Below are 16,542 nucleotides of genomic sequence, written 5' to 3'. Positions count from 1 at the left end.
CTTCTACTCACAGCCTTCTCGTTGTCCCAGGGTCTCGCTGACCTGGGCTTCAGGGCCTGGGGCATCACATCCCCACCCTTCCCAGCCTGGTCTACAAGTGCTCTCCCTTGTGGTTCCCGCTATACCTGCACCTTTGTAAACACCCCTTTAATAAATTCTCCTCAAATGATCCTTAATTTGAGGGTGACATTTCTTAACAGCTGTGTCAAGACCCTGAAAAAGAACTATTTCACAAGAGTGACATTCTTTTTAAATGGAGCTCTTTCCCTTAGAAACCAGTGTTTTGGCCAATATTCTTCGGCAGTCTTTATAAAATGCATCCGTTATTTCCCTGCTGTCTGAAAGAGAAGTAACTACACATGATTGAAAAGCTACCCTTGCTAGTTCTTTATGAACATCAACTGTTGTCCCACGGTGGGCACTGCAGACTTTGGTGACTGTTATGGTCTGAATAGTGGCCCCCCAGATTCATATGTTGAAGCCCTAACCCCCTAATACGACTGTATTTGGATATAGAAACTTTAAGGGGGTAATTAAGATTAATGATGTCATAAGAGTGGGGACTGGTTTTCTTAAAAGCATAGGAAAAGACACCAGAGCTTTCTCTCTCCTCCTGTGCCCACAGAGAAAAGGCCACGTGAAGACACAGTGTGGAGACAGCAGTCTGCAAGCCAAGAAGAGAACCCTCACCAGAAACCAACCATGCTGGCTCCCTGATCTTGGACTTCTAGCTTCCAAAATTATAAGAAAATAAATGTCTGTTTAAGCCACACAGTCAGTCTATGGTATTTTGCTTTGGCAGTCTTGAGGCAGGAGATAGATGGGCCCCAGTTTAGACATTTACAACTGGCCTCCCATTTACATTTCATGGGGTAGGAAAAAAGTGGGCTTTGGGCTGGGCACTAGCTTCCTGCTTGCATTTCCTGAGACAGGAGATAGATGGGCTTCAGGTTAGACATTTAAAATCAGCCTCCTGGGACTTCCCTGGTGGTGCAGTGGTTAAGAATCCACCTGCCAATGCAGGAGACACGGGCTCGAGCCCTGATCCGGGAAGATCCCACATGCCAGAGAGCCACTAAGCCCATGTGCCACAACTACTGAGTCTGCACTCTAGAGCCCGAGAGCCACAACTACTGAGCCCACATGCCACAACTACTGAAGCCCACGCACCTGGAGCCTGTGCTCCGCAACAAGAGAAGCCACCGCAATGAGAAGCCCGTGCACTGCAATGAAGAGTAGCCCCCGCTCGCTGCAACTAGAGAAAGCTCGCACACAGCAACGAACACCCAACTCAGCCAAAACTAAATTAATTAATTAATTAATTAAAAATAAAATAAAATCAGCCTCTGTTTACTCTCCAAAATGGAAGAAACTACCGAGACAGAGTAAACAGCCAGGCTTTGTCTCTCGTGGATGCCTTAAGATAACAGTCATGGCAAGAACAAAGAGGGGCAAAACCTTGTTTGAATAAAGGATCAAGGGATCTCTTCCCCCTCCTTGGAGCAAGGAAGGCTTCCCCCTCCTTGGGGCAAGGAAGACACCACACATGGGCAGAAAGTCTCCTTGGGGGTCAAAAGTCAGAGGACAATGCTAGGTCATAGTGAGCCTTGCTTCTCCCAGATGCTTTCACGTCAAGTTCCACCTTGGCTGAGAGGCGCGTGTGCACCTAAAGGGAGGGCCCTGAGACAAATTAGCCAGGGGGACAAAACAAGATGATTGGCCAGAAGGAAGACAAAAAAGACCTGGAACACTGTCCCTCTATAAAGGATTTTAACTTCCCAAAGGCACGACTCTTTCTCTCTGAGTTCGCCCATGCGTCTCTCCACATGTACTCTGCTTTTCCAATAAGCTTTTTACATTTCTATTTACTTTCTACCTCCTTCCCTGAATTCTTTCCTGACAAGGTGGGCAAGAACTGGGGGTTTAGGGTGTAGCCTCTGGCCTCTGTGGTCTAGCAGTTAGGACTCCCGGTCCGGGAACTAAGATCTTGCTTCCAGCTACTGCTTGTTGCAAGCTGCTGCGTGCGTCCGAAATCAGTCTGATCACAGACTAATACAGAGACTCCAGAATATAGGACAGTTTGCCCTTGCCCTAAGTGGTTCCAAATTTCATGCTCACCCCACTCTGGTTTTATAGTCCCTTTGCCTTATCTCTGAGCTATTACCTCTTGTGGCCAATAACGTCACTACCTTTAGCATAGCCATCCCTTACTCACTTAAATCTTACCTGTTTCCTAGTACTAAACTGTCATGTGAGACCAGAAAAATAAAGCTCATTAGAATTATGTATAAAGCAAGAGTTAATAGGTTCTGAGGGTCTGAATTGCTCTTCCTTGAGTAACGCATGTGTTTTAATGCAGAGACTTTATCATGAGGACTTTTTAAGTGCCCGGAAGCCATTTTTTTCTTACTCTGGAATCCTTGTTATATTCTTGTACAGCTGAGGTTGCCAAATCAGTGGCCTAAGGAAAAACGCGGTCTCACAGTAACTTCTCTCTTTTCTTTTCTGAACTGGTTAGAACACAATGAAACTTCAAATCTTGTACGATCAGGTCTTACCTCACACCTGAGGATCCTTTGGCTTGAAATTATTAGAAACTTGGCTCCTGGCCCCTGCTACATGCCCCCTGGTAGGAGAGGGGCCTCTGGATTCATTTAGCCCAGTGGGTTCCTGGAGAATTTGATTAGCTCTCAGGCCTTGCATTAGCCATCCTTTGTCTCGGCCTGGACGGCCCTGCAGCCCGTTGATACGGGACCGATTTTATGAGGCAACTCCCCTCCAACCTCCTCGGTTTGTAATGCTCATTGGCAGAGACAGCTAATCGATTGTTGCTCCTTGCCAGCCCCCCAGATATCGACTCAGGTCTTGGGAAGACTTTATAAAGAGTCATCGGGGGGAATCTTCCAGTTCAAATTGAACTGTGGGCCATTAAATCTCTTTAGTAAAAGACTGTGCCTCATATCATATGCCAATGCACCTTCTGAATTTTTAACCTGTGCAAGAGAACAACCGCCTTTCCTACAGCCATCTCAGCAGGTCCCGGGTTGTTTTTTTTCCCTCCAGCGGATCTGGTTAATTGTTATGGATTTTCCAGCAGGTAAAAGAATTTGGAGTTTGGAAAGAGCAGGCTTTGTTTTCTCTTCTAAAGAAAACCAGTTCAGGTGGCTCTGCCTAGAGACACAGGAAGGAGGGAAGAAAGAGGGAAAAGGAGAGAGGATGGGACCTGGGGTGACTGCCATCCGGGGCATCTCAGACAAAACTGGCTATTGACCAGATGCCACACGTGTGCACCCCACACATGCAGCTCAACACACACAAGCAGACCCACATGCGCACGCACACACACACGTCCACACCAAAGGCACAGATATGTACACAGATACACACGTAACACACATGTTCATGTGCACACATGCACACACGCGATGTGCACACAAACACACTCGTGTGTGTGCAGATGCCCAAACATACACACATGAATGTACACACAGCAGCTTCATCATTGTTAACATGTGACATTAGGTGAGTTATGTAACTTCTCCCAACCTTGATGTTCTCATCTATAAACCCAGAGGTAATCTGGGTCACCGTGCAGGGTAAATTAGTCCATAGGTGAGAACCCTCAGGCATGTAATAGGTATTAAATGTCTGGCCCTGCTGCCTGCAATCCTTGGTGAGGTCTGCCATGGAATCAGAGACGGGAGGAACTTTTAAAACTCTCATTTTATCCAGGAGGACACAGAGGCCCCCATAGAAGACATACTTTGTCCAAGGTTAGCCAGCGAGTTAGTAACAGGTGGGACTAAACTCCTGGTCTGCTTCTTTCTGGTACTGTTTTCTATTACGCTGCCTCCATCAAGGAGAAGGAAGAGGCCTGGCCAGCCACATGCTCAACCCCAACAAGATCACTTGTTTTCATTAACAACTCACATTTGTGTAGCATTTTACTCTTTTCAAAGAGCCGAGGCTAATTAGAAATTGCAGTCCTCAGAGAGGCTGCCCTGGGCTTCCTGCGGGCGCCCTTGCCCAGGGTGAAGGAAAGCGAGGCTAGAGAATAGGTCTCATTTAATGCGAAGACGTCACTCCCAGGTCTGCCATCCCGGGCCTGTGTGTGTGCCTTGAGAGCGCAGGGTCACCTGGGAACGGCCTCAGGCTCCCCTGCCCAGCAACACCATTGACGTCAGCAAGGGCAGCACTGCATTATGGATGCAGGTGCAGGCCAGGCTGGGAACCAGAGCCCAGACTCACAACACAACATGTAGTCAGGAGTGGAGGGGGAGCCAAAGTCAGGAACACCGGGGTCGGAGTTAGGACAGGAATTTGATTGAGTAAATATTGCCAAGCACTCTGCCCTGTCTGGGAATGGTTAATAACACACACAAGGTGTGTGAGGCTGGAAACGCCCCTGGCCTTGCGGGGCTCACGGTTTAGTAACATTTGAGCACTCACCACATGCCAGGTACTACGGTCAGGCTCTCCATGTAATCACTCATCCAATGCTCAGAACAGCTCTATGAGGTAGGGTCTGTCATTATGCCCATCTTACACACGAGGAAATGGAGGCAAAGAGAGCTTAAGTCTCTGACCCAAGGTCTAAGTAATAGAAATAGGATCTGAATCCGCACACCAATGATGCCACTGTTCATTTGGGCTCCCCTACAGAGGCCTGAGTAAGGACTTGTGTGCAAGGAGCTCATGCAGGAGCTGATCCTGGAAAACTCAGGAAGAGGAGAAGGGAGGTGGGGCAGGCAAGGGAAGGAAGACAATACAGTGTGCATTGATGATAAGATCACCAGCTGATCCTGCTTCCTCTTGCTAGGAGCTCTAGAAGCCAGTGCAGAGCCTGCACCTTGGACTTCTGTGCCCATGGAGGTGAGGGAGCTGGGGCATTTATACACCTGCTCCCATCAATCACGGGCTGAGCTACTCCCGGGTTGTTTATTCCCCAGCTCTTCTAGCCCTCCATGAAGGGGCACGAAAGGCTTCCAAGGCCAAGGAACGCTCTCAGCCAAAAACTTAAAAGCATCTGGAAGTGGGCTGTCGTGTACCAGAGGGGATATGGGGGGGGGCACTGACAGTTCAGTGTGGTCACCCCAACATTCTAGATGGCAGAAGAGGATAGGGATCCTCGCGTCCAGCTCAGATACTGAAGCAGGTAGACCCAGAGGGGTGAGCGATTAAAGATCTGAAATACCTGGTACATTGGGTGATGTCCCCACCTCCCCTCATCCCAGCTTACAGATCAGCCCCTGCAGCCTCATTCCACGAACTTCCCCAAGTTCTAGCACAGAACCTTCCTGTCAGGCCTGAACATGGGGAACTTAAGTTCAAGGATAAGACAAAGACCTCACCTGATCTAAGAGCTTCACCTGTCCTACTCCTGCCCCCACCCTTAACCTTGAGAGGCACAACACCTGTGTCATGTACATGTCCCTAATTCTCCCACCCTGGCAGGGGAGCTCCCGCAAGGCAAGGCACGTAGGCAGGAGAAGGAAGGAACTGGATGTCCCACTGCAAAGGGCCACTTGCCCCCAACGTTGTGAGCCCTGAGGCACCGGAAGCAGCAGCCCGGCTCGGGAGAGGAGAGCCGGCAGCGATGAATATATACACCCTTGTCCGCTGTGAATTGGTGTAACTGGGCTATTCTGTTGGCTGAGTATTGGAGAATGCCAGTGGAATGTGGAGAGAAGTCAATAGACATATGTAAAAAGAAATCATTGCATTTAAAATGATTTCCCCCTGCAGGCCTTGGGAAACTGTTGCTATCAAGGAAAGAAGTGGGCCTCTGCTGAGCTGGGAAATGCTCGTGGGCTTGGGCGGCTGTGCCATCCTGCAGACCAGACGGTCCTTCCTCAACTGCTCAGCAGTGATTTGTCAGGCACCACCCAGGGTGACCCTGGTACTGGGATGTGGACGAGGAAGCAGCATGTTCACAGTAACCCCCTGCCCAGGGAAGGGTCAGAGTTATTCTTGACCTGCTGGCGTTTACATATGTATTTTTTTTATTCCAAGCACTCAGGGAAGCACTGACATCCAAAAGTCTGTGTCCTCATGGAGATAACAGTGTCCTTACCTGTAGGTTGGGGATAATAATGACCCCCGGAATTGTTATAAGGAATAAAGTCTATGAAGTATCTAAAATACAGCACATGCCTGGCGCTGGGTCTTACTGGAACCATCACTGAGCTGCTCGTTGTCTGTCTCCCACCTGGAAAGTGGGCTCCATGAGGGAAGAGAGGAGCTGTTGACCTCCTGTCCATCCGGGCCGTGGGGCTTGGCAAATTGTGGTTTTCGGTAAGCAGTGAATGAATGAGTGAGTGAGTGAGTGGAGCTGTGACAACTCCTGATACATAGTAACCTCGAGCTTTATTGTGTAAGATTTTAACCCCAGGTTAGGTAAATTCCCCTGTACTTTTCTCTCAAACACCCATCCCAATCCTATTTACTAATATTTTCTATCGCCATTTGCTTACTATCTGTCTCTTCTATTAGAATCAAAGTCCATGAAGGTGGGGTTGTGTCTTCCTCTTCACTGTGTAGCCCTAGGGCTGAGCATTCTTCCAAAACTGGTGCTCAATGATCGATGGAAGGGAGGAGTGGAAGAGGGAGGGATGGATGAAGGGAGGAAGGGAGGGAGAGAGGGAGACAATGAATATGAAAAGTGGAAGAGTGACTTGGAAAGCTGTAGGTGCTGAGCACCAGAGGCTTTCGCTGCCCTTGTGATGGGAAGGCGGGGTCCTCAGCTGGGACCAGGGGTGGGGGTAGAACTGCAGGAATGAGCCTGTGATTAGGAATGAGGCTGCCCTGCTTGGACTCTGTGAAGCTCCCCCTTGCTCCAGCCCCCAGCTTGGCATGCTGTTCCCTCAGCAGCCTCTGTGTTTTCCCAGGGGAGAGAGTTGCGATTCGGTGCCTGTTAATGCCTGTTAATGATGCCTGTTAATGAACCTGGCCCGTGGAGGGATTTCATTTCCTCCCTGCAAAGGTCACTCTCTTCCCCCCACCAGGTGGAGGGGTGCACAAAACAGAGGGGGATCAGGCAGCTTCTCGGGGGAGCTCCACTGCCCAGCTCCCTAGGACCTGTGCCAGCTTTGCACATCCCTGGCTATGCTTGGAAAAGGCACCAAATGTCCCCTTTTGTCCCTTGGTAAAAAGCTGTGTTTTCCACTTTGTAATTAGTATGGCTCTGCTTGTAACACCATGTCCCTTTAATCACCAAAGGGTAAGCTTGCAGTTAGCATAATGCAACATGTTCCTCCTCAAACACACAGGCAGGAGGAGGACAGAGAGAGAGAAGGGATGAGCAGTGGGCCCACAGGCAGCATTCTTGCCTGGGAGAGAACAGCCGTCCTCTGGAGCAGAAAGCAGACTGGAGCACTGCCGGGGGCGGGGTGGGGACAGATGCCGAGGAGCCAGAGGAGGGGATAGGGAAACTCCCGGCCCTGCCCTCAGGAGTCCCAGTCTGAGGGGGAGACAGGTCCCTTGACCTCAGGGGATCCCCAGACTAACGGCAGAAGGAAGGGAAGTAAACGCCATTAAGCTCCTACTGTGCACGGCTAGATGCACCCGCCACCTCACTTTACCCCATGGTGTAAGCAGAGCTACGTGTCACACACCAAGGGGCATCACTTGTGTGGAACACAAGGAGGGTGGTGCCCTGAAGGTGTCTCTGGGTATAAGCATGCCTCCCACCAACTTACAGACAAGAAGATGGGAGACAGAGGCTAAGCCCAAGGACTCACAGCTGAAAGCTCAGAACCAGGATTTGAACTTGGTCTCTGAATTCAGGTCAAGTGCCGCTTGGGCAGTTCCCGGTGTGTGAAGGAAAGTGGGACAGAGAGAGAGCAAGGCCTCCCTGCACATCCCGTGACTCGGCTGACTTGCCCTGAGACAAAGGCTCACAGGCCTGTGGGCAGTTTCCTGGGAAGTGGTCCCTGCAAGTGGGATGGAGTGAGAAGGGGAGATGGCACCGAGAAGGGTCAAAGCAAAGCCAAGTTTGTATTGTCAGATTGGCCACCTGTGTAGGCAACTGGTTCTGGACCCCACGGGTCATCTTAGGAGTCTTGGGGCACATGTCTCAGAGCTGTACACCAGGAGATGAGTGGGAGGAAAAAAATTCTCAGTGGCTGCCACCCCCTCTTGACCAAGGGTGGCCAGTGCTTTCTGGTTGCAGTTACCTAAGCACCAAGCAGGTACTCCAAGCAAGTACTCCCACGATGGATCTGTTTCTTTTACTTTCACCTTTGTATTCTATTGCTTTTGCTACAAGTTAAGAATGTTGCCTATAGCTTGAAATATACAGGATAGCTCATTCTCAAGACTCTGACTTTTAAGGGTATAACACTTTTCCATTCATACAGAGATAAAAAGTTGCAGAACAGAGAATAACATTTGTCTTGTTAGAGGTTTATAGGAACATCACCACGGGACCTACAGGGACAGCTGCAAGAACAAAGGATTCTGACACCAAGAAGTTTGCAGCAAACAATCACACCCCCTCCCCTTTCAGTATAAAAGAAGCCTGAATTCTAACTGGGGTAAGATGGTTCTTTGGGACACTAGTCCACCATCTTCCTGGTCTGCTAGCTTTCTTGGTCTGCTAGAACAATGAAGTCACTGTTCCTTGCCCCAACACCTTGTCTCTCGATTTATTGGCCTGTCGTGCAGCAAGCAGTATGAACTTGGACTCGGTAACACCGGGAGAGCCATGCTGGGGCCTCAGAGAAGCCCTGGGCAGGAAGCAAGAGATGCAGGTCACCGGCAGAGATGAGGGCTGCAGGGCTGCACCTGCAAGAAGCTGGTCCAAGCCTATCTGAGACCGTGAGCAGTGGCCAGAGAAAGGGGCCTTGCCAAGCAGCTGAAAGTGGTGAACAAACTGTCTGGGAAGCAGAGACTGAGAAGGAGTTAGGAAGAAAAAGTCTCATTGGGAAGTACCACTTGAGAAGGAAAAGAGAGAAAGCAGACTAGACAGGGGAGTCTGCTTTGGGATCTAGAGCCTACAAGGACCCAGTCTTCTAGTCCCTAACAACAATCTGAGACTCTGTGATGGGGACATATATCACAGTCCTCTTGGCCCCAAACACATGCAGTGGTAGAAGTTCCTAGCTCAGAATTCTGCCATCCTTGGCCAGGAAGGATTCTGATTTGTGGTAGAGGCTGCTAGATGTCCTCAATCTCTCTTTCTTCCATCTTCCTTAGTGATAACATCCCTAATTTTTTGCTGGGCACATAGACTCCTGGAATAAAGTTTATATTCCCATCTGTCTTACAAGTAGTTGTGGCCATTTGACTGAATTCTAGCCAATAGGACATAAGCTAAATCAGCATAGACAGCTCTTTGGAAGTGTTCTTAAAGGGATAAGTGCCCTTCTCTTCCTCATTTCCTTTACTTTGCTGGCTGGAATGTGGCTGAGATGGCTGGAGCTCCAGCAGCCATAATGGATCACACAATGAAAGCTGTGTGTGGAGGGTGAAGGGACAAGAGGATGGGTCTTAGATGCATATAGAGCTGCCGTACCAGCCCTGGGCTACCTACTTCTCTAATTGATTAATGTTAGACAGAAATGAATGTCTGTCTTGCTTAAGTGACTGTTTGGGGTTTTCTGTAATTATTTGTATATGTATCTATCTCCCTAGTGTGGGGACTCAGGGAAAGCAGCGACCTGACAAAACTTATTTCTCTTTGTGGCTCTTGCCCCTAGCATGGAGGCTGTCATAGTGTTTGTTGAATGACACACTTTCATTCCCACCTGCCTCCTGGAAAGGTGACCTAACAGCCTCCCTCTAGTCTCATATCGAGAGGGCAGAATGGAAGCCTAAGCTGGAGGCCCAGGGTCCAAGCACCCAGTTTGGGTCACACCCTGCACCACTCAGTTCTACTATTCAAGAGGCCTAGGGGCAAGAGGCAGAAACCATGACCCTAGGTGGGGAGCCCCTCCAGAGGCACATGGCCCAGTGAGCAGTAGCCTGCTGCAACAGGCTGAGGGAGAGGTGTCCGGAAGGGCTGGTAGCTCTTGAAACTGCCCTGCTGTCTCCTGCCTCGTGGACTTTGCACCTGCAGGTCCCTCTGCCGGGCATGCCTTTTCCTTCCCCCAGCCTCCCCCATTTTGCTTGCCTGGATTACTTCTCCCAGATTTCAACAAAACTACTCCTTCCTGGAGACTTTTCTTGAAGCCTCATCCCCGGTGAGCGCTCCCTCGGCTGTGCTCACCCCATCTTAGAAGTCCTTTCCGTACTGGATTGTGCCCTCCGTGAGGTCAGGGACTGCATCCCCTTTCCTGTGGAACCTGGTGCAGGTGGGCCCTCAGGGAGGGCTCTTTGCGCTGTCTCTGAGCCTCCCACAGGAGAAGAGCTTAGAAGTCAGGTGGCTTGGAAAGGATCGGACAGCTCAGTGCCGGCCACGAGTCCCAGCCCTTCCGCCAGCCCTTCAGCCATCTTCTTCCCTCCCTCCCCTCTCCCCCACCCGCCTCTGCAATGCCCTGGCAGGACTGAGTGTTTTCTGCTCTTGGTAACCTGTGACCAAAGCCACTTGCAGCTAATTAGCACTGGCTGTGTGTTTGACCCCTGCCCCTGGCTGGCGCACACCACCCCAGCTCATTCCCATTTAATGGGCTCGGCACCCGCCTGGCAACACCCCGTCTCTTCCCCTTCACATGACTGAGCTTCTAGCCTGAGGATTTTTTCTTTTTTCTTTCTGGTTTGCTTCACTTCATAATTAACACTTTCTTCTGGCTGTTCTCTTCCCTCCTCCACTCACTGTGTGTGTGATGCTGGCTTGGGTCCCCTAAAGACAGGCTGAGGCAGTCATGGGCCCTGCCCCTGGGGAACCTTTAGTTGGGGCTGACGCGATGATGTGGAGGGACAAGGATGGGGCACAGGGATGCACAGAGGGAGGGACCCCAGAGAACGTGTGGTCCAAGGTCTACCCACTGTGCAGAGGGGAAGACTGAGGCCCAGAGAGGGTGAGCAAGCAGACCAAGCTGACTCAGTGATCTAAAATGTCTTGGCCCGGGTCCCCCTAACCCCCAAAGCGTGAAACAAGGTCTACGGATATGGGAAGAAACAGAAGTAGGGAGCTGGGAAGAATGCAATAGGAAGGAGAATAAGCCAATTTGAGTGCTTTACCATCACACTGGGGGCCTCTAAGTGCTTCTAAAATGCCTCCTCAAGGTGGGGGTGGGGTGGAGTGGGAGGGCACTATTTATCCTTCAGCTTCGGGCCAGCACTGGGCAACGGCTGCCTCGTGCCACGGCGGTGTCGACATCCGTGCACTTTTTCGTATGTCTGCGTGCTGGGCAGGCTCTAGGCAGCTATTGCCAAGGTGTGGGGAGGGGTGCTGTGAACAGCTGATTCCCACAACAACGGCTATGATGAAAAGTTGGGCTGAACACGTTGGAGCTGACATATGGTGGAGCTGTGCAAGGACAAGAGAGCACGGCCAACTGCCTCAGTCAGGAATGTGCTGGGCAGCAATGATCAGTGTCCAAAACAGAGAAAACTTCATTTTTCTCCCATAATAAGAATACGTAGGTAGCTGCCGGTACAAGTTCAAGGACGTCAGCCCTGAAGTCTGAGATTTTCTTAGTCTTTCTGTTCTAAGCCCAGGAAGGTTGCCGAAGTCCCAGCAATCACATTTGCATTTCCAGCAGGAGAAAGTGGAAGTATGGTGGAGGGGAGAGAGGCAGTATCTGTATTAGGTCAGCAAGAGCTGTCCCCATGATCCCTCCAGCACATGTTGATTGGCTAGAAGGGTTGACACTTAGTACCTTCATGTGGAAGGGAAGGGGGTTGGAATGAGGGCTGGGGCAGCCAACCAGCCATCTGCCATCCAGACATGGCCCCATTTTCCTTTTCTTTGTGCAGCTGCTGTCCTTTTCCCCTGTTCCCACTACACACTTCGTTTGTTGCTTCTAACTCATGGCTGGCCCTGGTCTTTGGGACAATTTAGGCATATGTTGGATTCTTTTCACTGAGACCAGACAGATGAGAACGGATGGAAAATAACCATGAGTTGCTCCATTTTGTCTTCCTCCACTTTTATCTCCCTTTGAAAGAAGGAGAAGCCCCTGGGGGAGACGAAGCGAGCGTCATCTGATTCCATCACTGACTGAGCACTGGCCACCATGAGAAGGGTGCATCTGGGTGTGGCTGTTCCCCTCTCCTGGCCAGTGGGTGATTTCACCCAGTGGTGAGCCTAGAGGAGGGTGCTGAGGGGAGAAATGAGATCTGGGCCCCCGCAGCTGTCCCTGTGTGTGCTCGGGACACAGGGATGCTGGGCAGTGTGGGGTCCCTGCCGTCTGCACACCTGACCCAAGCACCATCCATCTGAGGGCTTTGGTTAAGTTCAAAGTCCTGAGCAGTTATTCAGGCTCCTCCGAACTCCTGATGGGCAGCGGTACTCATGTCCCAGCCTCTCTAGACAGCTTAGCAGGAAAGCCTTTGTCTGGTCTCCCCAAAAAGCCAACCCTGAGATAAGAATTCGAGTGAAAATAAGGGAGTTGAGAGTAAGACAAGGAATGGAAGGAACCCATGGACAACGATATCATCCTAGGTCCCACTGTGGGCAACAGAGTCCTCTGGAGACCCTGTGGAATGGAGCTCAGAGTTACCTACCCAAGGGATAGGGAGCTGGGGTGTGTATACACCAACTCCCTCAGTTACTGGTGAGGGCTGCTCCCAGGGCCTGTTAACTCCTAGAATTCTGGCTGTTAATGTGAGCTGCCAGAGAAAGCCCTCTGGTGAAGAAACGCAGGTGGTGCCAACTGGGAGCTAATCTGGGAGTGGCTAAAACGGTCAAGGCCGGGGCCAGCGGCTGGAGCACCAACAGTGGCTCCTGCATACAGGCGGATGTCCCAGCTGGGCACGTCTCAGCGGGCACTACCAGCATTTTGGGGGAACGATTTTTCTCGGGTGGAACAATCGCTCCTTGTAGGATGCTGGCATCCCTGGCCATCACACTTCCTCGTCACTGTGACAACCAAAAAGGCCCCCCCCCCACATTTCTAAATACTCTCCCTCAGTTAAGAACCGTTAAGAATGGCTAAGAACCGTGGATCCAGTCCGACCCCTTTGTTTTCCAGATGAAGGCAAGTGACTTGCCCAGCAACACACAGCTAGTTCTGAGAGGCGGAGTCAGACCTGGAGGGCAGGTTTCCTGAGTCATTAACTTGCTTGTTCCCCAAAATATTGGGACGGGTCAGCACACTCACTCATTCACGCATTAATCAAAAAATAATGAAACGTTCCCTCTGAGCTCTGGGCCCAGTGTCCCCTCACTAGCCTGGCACCCTCCTGCCGGGACCCATACCCCTCCTGCTTATTCCAGCCTCCCTGGAGGGGGCCGTGTGCCCTGTGGCTGACGGGCTCTGTGTGAGGGGAGGGCCGGTGGCTACAAGATGGACTGACGTGGGCTGTCGCTGGATGGGAACTCCACTCTTGAGCAAGGCTTCCCCGATGCCCTTTCCTGCTGCTGACAAGGGCCCCACAGCTGCAGTGATGGTCACAAGGCCCTTAAGTAGGGAACAGAATGCTTTGGGGATGCTGCCCGGCAGCCCTCTCGTCCCTGTCTCCAAACCATCCATCTGCTGTCTGCCCGCGGCACCTGCAGCCAGGCTCCTGGCCACTCTGCCCACTCCAGGCCCCTGGCTCCTCTGTGATTGGCGGCCCTGCTCAGCCTGGCACAGACTCCTGGCACCAGGTGCCCTGTGAGCGCAGCGACAGCCTTGGAAATGATGGCGCGTCCCTGGCTCCTGCACCGAGGGGCCTGGTTACCCTCCCTCCCTGTCTCCAGCCAGGATCCGCCTGGCCTGGCTCCCTCTGCTCTGCGAACGGCCGGGACCAGATGGCGGATCATCAGGGCTGATTTACACTCACAGCTAAGACGGCCGAGGATGAAGTGTGGATGCCAATGGGCCATGCCCTGACAGAGGGGCCTGCCGGGTAGCGATGGGGGACAGAGTGGGGAGAGACAGGACGTGCCCCAAGGAGAGAAAGTGGGACAAAGAGTGAAGGAGAAGCACGGGGCCATGAGAGGAGAGAGAGGAGTGGGAGAACAGAGTCTGGGAGACGCGAGGGAGGAAGCAGCACAGCCAATGTTTATGGGGTACTTACCATATGCCAGGCCTGCATTTTCTCGTGGGCTTTGGTTTAGAGCCGGGCTGTCCAATCTGGTAGCCACTAGCCCCAGGTGGCATTTTAAGTTAAAATTGAAATTAATTATAATTAACTATAATTGAAAATTCAGTCCCTTAGTCACACGAGCCACATGTCAGATGCTCCACAGTCACACGTGACTGGCGGCTGCCGTACCGCACAGTGTGGATACGGAACGTTTCCACCGTGGCAGAAAGTTCTGTTGCACAGGCTGGCACAGGGAAGGCCGATATCAAACAATAGGTGATACTTTCATGTTGCTGACACACACCTATATCTCCATCCATCCATCTACCCATCTATCTATCTGTCTACCTACCTAGCTACATATCTATCTAACATCTATAGCCAATCTATATCTATATGGATATCAGGCGCTGTTCTAAGAACTCTACATGTAATAATTCATTTATATCAACCCTAGATGGTAGGTATTTATCTCAAAGGTCAGCAAATATTTTCTGTAAAGAACCAGATAGTAAATATTTTAGGCTTTAATATTTTAGGCTTTGTGGGCCCTGCAGTCTGTCACACATGGCTCCATTCCACTATCGTAATATGGAAGCAGCAGTATGGGGGTGGCTGTGTTCCAATAAAACTTTATTTATGGTCACTGAAATTTCACATAATTTTCACGAGTCACAAAATATTCTTCTTTTGACTTTTTTCAACCATTTAAAAATGTAAAAGCCTTCTTAACTTGTGGGTCAGCCAAAAAACAGGCAGTGGATTCGATTTGGCCCGTGGGTCTGATTAGATCACCCCCATTTCACAGATGTGGAAACTGAGGCACAGAGACACCGTCTGGGTTGTCTGAGGTCACACAGATAGAAATGGCAGAGCTGAGATTTGCACCCAGGTAGTCGGGCTCCAGAACCTAGGCTCTTAACTTCTAGACACATTCATGAACAATGTCATCTCAAGTAGTGATGATTGCTGGGGAAAACTATAAGTGTGACATGGTAGCAACCGGGCGTGGGTGTGTGGGTGGGGTGGTCACCTGGATGTGATGCACAAAGAAGACTTTGAGAAGATGCCTTTTGACTCAAGACAGATGACCGGAAGTATCCAGCCACAGGATGAGCCAGGAGAGCATCCTAGGCGTGGAAGGGACAAATGTTATGCCCTACAGCAGGACCACAGGCCAGTGTGGCCGAAGCACAGAGGCACAAAGGCATAGAGAATGAGAGCAGAGATGGACGTGACCACAAGTTTCATGAACTACGATAAGGAGGCAGTATCGTAAATGTGATGGGTCTTTCGGCATTTTAGCGGAAGAATGATTGACACGATTCACATATAAAACCAAAGAGAACCCTGGGTGCATAAAAGAGGTGCCCATCTAGTTAGGAGGCTCCTGCAGCCACACACACAAGCAATGAGTGGCTTGAAGTGAGGCAGGAGCTGTGGAGACATAGGTACAAGGATAGTTATGGGTTATGTTTTGTATTGGAACCAATAGAACTTACTGTTCACATAGATATGAGAGGAGAGGGAAAAGCCTGGGACTGCCTCCTACTCTGGGGGTTTTGAGCGATGGGTGGAAGGTATTGCCATGTAGAGATTGGAAGGACAGGACAGGAACAGGTCTGGGGTGGGGAAATCAGGACTTCTGCTTTGGGACATGCTAGGTTAGAGATGCCATTGGACATCCAAGCAGTGATGTCAAATAGGTGGTTCTGTATCGGAGGCCAGAGCCCAGTGGAGAAGCCAGCGTGGGGGATGTAAATCTGGGACCAAGGAAGATACGGGCGACAAAGAACAGTGGGTCCCAGGACTGCACACAGCCTCTGAGGGGGGCGTCGAGATGGAGGCTCCAGCAAGGGACAGAGAAAAGGAGCAGGAAGCAGAGGGAGAACCACGAGTGTGAGGTCACCGAAGCCAGGAGAAGAGAGAGTTTAAAAGATCTAAGAGAACTTAAGAATATGTCAAAAGATGCAGGATGGTCCAGCAAGATGGGGATAGGTGACTAACCAATGGGATTCAGCCACATAGAGGACAACGGTGACCTTGAAAAGAGCAGCTTCCATAGGTGGTAGAACTAGAAGTTTCCAAAGCATTACCTCATGGTTAAAAGGGGTGCCAGAGCAGGACAGGGGTGAAGAAGGCAGCATGGGAGAGTCCCGTGGCCGGCTGAGGGCAGCGGGAGTTAGGTACAGGCCAATCTTGTGGTGCTATGACTCCTCAGGGGAGTGGCATTCTGGGAGCTCCAGGAATGAGCTCCAAGTTCCCCGAGTTGCCTGAGATGCACCTTCCTGGAACCTCTATTGCCCCATCGCATGCTCCCTCCACACCCAGCCCTGCCCAAGGTCGTGTGGCTGGGCCACCAGGCACCAGGGCATGGCTGGCACGTGCTGTTCTACAACAGACCTGGTTTGTTTTCCCCACTCATTG

This window comes from Monodon monoceros, unplaced genomic scaffold (assembly GCF_005190385.1).
Source record: "Monodon monoceros isolate NGI ecotype Baffin Bay Population unplaced genomic scaffold, NGI_Narwhal_1 Super_Scaffold_3, whole genome shotgun sequence".
In the NCBI taxonomy this organism is placed as follows: domain Eukaryota; kingdom Metazoa; phylum Chordata; class Mammalia; order Artiodactyla; family Monodontidae; genus Monodon; species Monodon monoceros.
This window is presented reverse-complemented; position numbering follows the sequence as displayed.